The 6000-nt window shown below is 39.8% G+C and overlaps 1 protein-coding gene across 1 annotated transcript in view; it reads right to left on the bottom strand.

Moving 5' to 3' along the window:
* mib2 (MIB E3 ubiquitin protein ligase 2) overlaps positions 1-6000 on the bottom strand; it is a 241273-nt gene that overhangs the window by 234991 nt on the left and 282 nt on the right. The gene's annotated exons all lie outside the window — the stretch shown is intronic.

The following is a 6000-nucleotide window of genomic DNA, read 5'->3' on the forward strand; positions in this document are numbered from 1 at the left end:
GATCATTTTTTGCACCTTCAGAAAAATATTACAATTGATCAGGTAACAGGAATTCTAAATGCATTTTATTCATTAGAATCTCAGCACATTATTATCAGTATTTTCAGTGAGAATAGGAAAGTCAGCGGCCCTGTTTGCAGGGAGAATGCAAAGTTTAATACTTTCCAAGTAAAAATTAATTCATTCACATTACTAAAATGATGAAATTTTTCCGAAAGGATAAAAAGTAGCTTTTGACAGAAGCGAGCACCGAACTGGTATTTTTGCCATTGTAAATTTGGGAATATTCTTCTCCCAGCAAAGCAAACCAAAGAACACAATGACCCATGGTATCGTAACTGGGTAACTGTCAAGACACTTTTCCCAGAGAAAAGGAGAAAGCTTTGCCAGGCAGACACCTTTGTTCATTCCCATACAACATCATTTTCAAAGGAGCACTCACAAAGGGTGACAAACCTCATACTGTTTTCTCAGCTTAGAAAATTATACATGGCACTGTGAACTAAAATTAAGAGGGAATTCAGTAGCAGTGACACGAGACTAGCAGAACAGGTTTAAGGCTGCATCTAACCAGAGTTAATAAAAAAGTGAGTGCCTAAATCTTCTGGGTTGTACCAAGCTTCATTTTTTTTTGCAAAGCTGTGATGCATGCGCATGAGGAATACCAAATTTAAAGATTGCACGATAATATTTCTCTACAATCTCAGTACTCAATCACAGCATAGTCACTGCTTTAATGGTCCTGAAAATACGAAGCAAACTTCTAAAGATAATGATGCCGATAACAAGTGCAAACATACCACAACAAATCTGTAAGACTTCACCAAGATAAGTTAATCTAAGTGACCGGCAGAATCAGCATATATCTATATTAGAGAGGTTTACATCCTTCCCACAAAACAGTACAAACTGTTGATACTTTTCAGTCTTCCCATTTTATTTCGCAATTATAGTACATAAAGGCACAGTACCATGACAGATCAATGTACAAGATCTTCTCATGACCAGCATCCAAGGTGCTTCTAAACCAATGGTCTTAGAAAAAGATATATAAACAGAAACGCCATCTTTTTATCTATGTAAATATTCGTGTCTGGTATAAAGTATCTCTCGTCAATTGTTACAATCAAAGTTCATAAGATTACTTTTTTGGGACTGTCTCTTTAGTGTAAACCGAAGGGGTGATGGCCAGAGCCTGCCTGCAAATTAAAAATTTAACTTTTTATTTTGGGAATATGTTTAGTAATTTATTCAAAAATCAATACATCATAGACCATTTAACAATCAAAAGAGGGGTGCACTTTATCCTGGCTGAACCTGGAATAAATACATATTTTAAAAATATTTCATTAGAACTATTCAAAGTAATGCCACAGTACATCATATAGCAATCTGTAAAGGGTTAATGAAGGAAACCCAGTGCAGACTTGAGAGTGTGTTCCTCTCACATATTAAGATGATTTTTCTCTTCACCCTACCCGTAACGGCAACACTATATTCTGAACCCTATCCTTCTTCCTATGTACTTTATGAACAGTAAGTTTTGCCCGTAAAGTGTACAAGAAATAATACTTTTCACTGTATCCCAGTACATGACAATAATAAATCAAATCAAAGAAAGAATCGGGTTTAAACCACTGGCTTGAATTGTTTTGATGAGGTAAAGGGAATGGCTGCTGAAAGTAAACTTTGACGTGACATACACAGACTCCCAATCAGACACAGCGCCGCACAACAGACCTGCAAGCAAAGTTAGTGATTGTGGAATAAAAGGAACTGCAGCAACATGGATATGGAATTGGCTCAAATAGACATTAGTGGTGATCAGCTGGCTTTTGGACTGAAGAAAGATTTGTAATGGAATTCCCCAGGGAACAATGTTGAGACCCTTCTCTTCCTGATGTATATTAATTGCCTCGACCTTCGTGTCCAGAGCATGATTTCAAAATTTCCAGAAAGTTAAAAACTTGGAAGTATTGTGAAGTGTAAAGAGGATAATATTGCACTTCAATGGAACACAGGCAGGTTGGTGGAATGGACTGACAAGTGGCAGGTGAAATTTAATAAAAAGAGTATGAAAGAATTTATTTTGGTGGGGTCCTGCCAAGCAGTCACATTGGTAACTTTAAGCATAGACAGTGCTCATACAGAAAGTTCTGTAACTTCCTTTATTTATTTAAAAATTGACACTGACTAAATATTAAAACGGCTGCAAAGGAAGTCATGTAGGGCAGCATGGTGGCACAGTGGTTAGCACTGCTGCCTCACAGGGACCCAGGTTTGATTCCCGGCTTGGGTCACTGTCTGTGTGGGCTCTGCACGTTCTCCCCATGTCTGCACGGGTTTCCTCCTGATGTGGATGTGCCGGCGTTGGACTGGAGTAAACACAGTAAAAAGCCTGACAACACCAGGTTTTAGTCCAACCGATTTATTTGATAGTAAACTTGTGAGTTTACTATCAAATAACTCGGTTGGACTAAAACCTGATGTTGTCAGGCTTTTTACCGGGTTTCCTCCCACAGTCCAAAGATGTGCAGGTTAGACACACTGGCCATGCGGGACTAATAGGGGGTTACGGGAATAGGGCCTGGATGGGATTGTCAATGCTGCAGGTTCAATGAGCCAAATCCTTTTGCACTGTAGGGATTCTATGTAACTTTTGCAAACTTCAACCCAGACCATCAAGCTTCCAGAAAATTCTAAACTGAATCACAATAGTTGGGGTTCAAGATCCGTTCTTGAATGGAAGTGCCAGTCAGCATTCCATTGTGGAATTCGTGACCACCATTATTGTGCCTCAGAGTCATCCAGCACAGAAAACACCCTTCGGTCGGTCAGTTCTAAACCACTAGAAGTTGTGCTAATCCAATTTTCCAGTACTTGTCCCATATCCTTGAATGTTATGATATTTCAAGAGCTCATCCAAATACTTTTTAAAGTTTAAGGTACCCAGCCTCCACAACCATCTTAGGCACTGCATTCCAGATTCCCACCACCCTCTGGGTGAAAGAAAATTCTCAAATCGCCTCCAAATCTCCTACCCCTCACCCTAAAATTTTGTTTGAAGTTTACTCCAAAACACAGAGTCAACTCCCAAAAGCTGACAAGATCAGTTCATGGAATCACAGAAATCCTACAACGCAGAAGGCGGCCACTTGGCCCATCGAAACTGCACCGACCACAATCCCAGTTATTTACAAGCATAAGAAGTCAGCATTCATCTTCTATTACATATCAATAAACGCTGACTACGTGACTGAAATAGATTTGATTTATTATTGCCACATGTATTGATGCACAGTGAAAAGTATGGTTAGTGTGCTATACAGACAAAGCATACCATTCATAGACTACATAGGGGATTAAGAATGGAGAGGATGCAGAATGTTATAACTGGGGTGTAGAGAAAGATGGCCCATTTTAAAATCTGATGGCAGCAGGGAAGAAACTGTTCTTGAGTCGGTTGGTGCGTGACTTTTGTATCTTTTTCCTATCCATCAATCTTAAGATTCAGAAGAGACCTGGACAGTCTGCAGAATAATACCAACAAGATACCAGGTGCAGAAGAAGTATGTGCCACTGTTGCCTTTTAAGAACCAAAGACACTAGTTTTTTTTTAGAATAGCTTCCCGGCCTGATTCCAAAGTTCCAGGTTCACCATCTATAAAAAAAAGACCTCCTGATGGAATTTCAAAGTAATCCTGATATCCAAACTCCAGCCGTCTAAACTTCTCTGAACTAGAATTCCAGAAAGCGTCTTTCTTCACTGGACTCTCGAAGACATGAGAACTGTTAACTTCTTTTGTTTGATGCTTGTAGATGTGCATGCTTTAATTATATCATTCTTCAGTATGTGGCGTGTGACTAATGTAGCTTTTGGGTTGAGTGTGTGAACAAATAATCCTTTGTTTAAACCCACAAGCGTCTGCTGCTGGGACTTTTAAAATTGACTAGATAGAGACGGGGGTTTGGAAACATATATTCACCTTTCTAAATTAAATCATGTTGATAATGAACAGAAGGGAGGTTACTGCGTGTTTCAGTTTCTCACTCCTTCCCTGGTAGGAAGGACACAAACAATATAAAATATTCTGAAGGGACATAGGATGGGAGAGAGACCTCAGTGTATATGTGCATGAATCATTGAAGATGGGGAACAGATTGATAATAAAGTACACTGTACCCTGGGCTTTATCAATAGGGACATTGTATATAAAAGTAAGGGAGTTATGATAAACCTGCATAAAATCATTGGTTTGTCCTCAGCTGGAGTGTTGCTTCCAATTTTGGGCACTACACTTTTAAAAGTGTGAAGGCATTCGAGAGATTGCAGAAAAGATTCACAAGTATAGTCCAAGGATGAAGAACTTCAGTTACGTTGAAAGATTGGAGAAGTTGAGACTGTTCTCCTTGGAGATAAGAAACTTGAAAGGAGATTTAACAGAGGCATTCAAAATCATGAGGGGTCTTAATATATTGTTCCCAATGATGGAAGGATAGACCAGAAGAGTCAAATTTAAGGCAAAAGAAACAGAGGCAACATGCGAATAAATTTTGTCAGAGTGAGTGGTTAAGTTCTGGAATGCACTGCATGAGCTCGTGGTGGAGGCAGGTCTAATCAGAGCATTCAAAGGGAAATTGGATCATTATCTGAAACGGAAGGCAGCCAGTACAGACAACAGGTTGAAGGTCTTCTACCATGTTGTAATTATTCTATGATTATATGTATTAAACCACAGAATCAAAGCCAAAAAACCTATCTGCAAGATCATTAGCATTGCAAAACAACATATCCTACAATTTAGCATGAGATGTATGTTAGTAGAATTTACGCCTGTCATTGAAAACATTTTTAAAACCACGCAGGCTGCACACCAAGCAATTTTTATCAGAGACCAACTCACAGGGAAACCTGCAATCGCATTCAACCACATTCATCATCATCCATAAATTAAAGTGTGTTTTGGAACCAGACGTGATTGATTTGTCATTGATGCAGATGGATGGTAACAACTGTTCTGGGTTTCACCATCATTCAAACAGGTTCCAATCACTATCGAAGGAAGAAACAGAGTACAAGATGCACAGCTGAAAAATCTAAGTGCACCATTTTATCAGCCTCAAGTAGAACACAAACAGGGATCACTGAGGAATGATTATTAAAATAACTTGAGTTCAATCCAAAATAAAGCATTGTGCTTGAGCTGCCGACAACATTGGCAAGGTTATTTTATTACATGCTCCCAGGAGTTCTGATAAGCAGATGGGAGAATGTCTTTGGTGGCAACTGGTTTACAGCCTAGTCGCTGATTCGGCCACTTCAAAGGGAATTAAGAGAAGGCCATATTTACAGGACTGGAGTCAAGTGTAGTTGAGCCCCTTCTCTGAGGAGCATCAGTAAATTGTTCAGGTTTTCACAACAATCCATCCGTCAATCTTAGATATTTTCCTGGTAGCATTCCACAAATTATTGGAACTAATATAATTTCCCAAGTTGCTATGATTGATTGTCCAATATCAGAACCACTGCATTACAGTAAATTATATATGATCTGTACAATGAAACAGCTGTGGGACCATGTGGCTGCTTTCCCCATGTCACAGAAACATAAAGTGGGATTTTCCAGCCACATTCGCCCCGAAACTGGAAAATCACACAAAGTCAACAAGCCTTTACATGGTCTGCCTCTTGCCTGCTGTAATTCCAATGGCAGCAAAACAATAAAATTTGCCCCATAGAATCCCTACAGAAATGAAAGAGGCCATTCAGTCCATCAAGCCTACATTGTCAACAATCCCACCCGGGCCCCATCCCTGTAACCCCACATATTTACCCTACGGCAGTATGGGACAATTTACCATGGCTAATCCACCTAATGCACATACCTTGAACTGTGGGAGGAAACCAGAGCACCCGGAGGAAACCCATGCAGACACGGGGAGGAGGAAACTCCACACGGACAGTCATCCATGGCCAGAATTGAACCCGGCTGCCTTGCA

The sequence above is a fragment of the Carcharhinus amblyrhynchos genome, chromosome 30, assembly GCF_965287045.1.
Source record: "Carcharhinus amblyrhynchos chromosome 30, sCarAmb.v2.hapA, whole genome shotgun sequence".
Classification (NCBI taxonomy): Eukaryota; Metazoa; Chordata; class Chondrichthyes; order Carcharhiniformes; family Carcharhinidae; genus Carcharhinus; species Carcharhinus amblyrhynchos.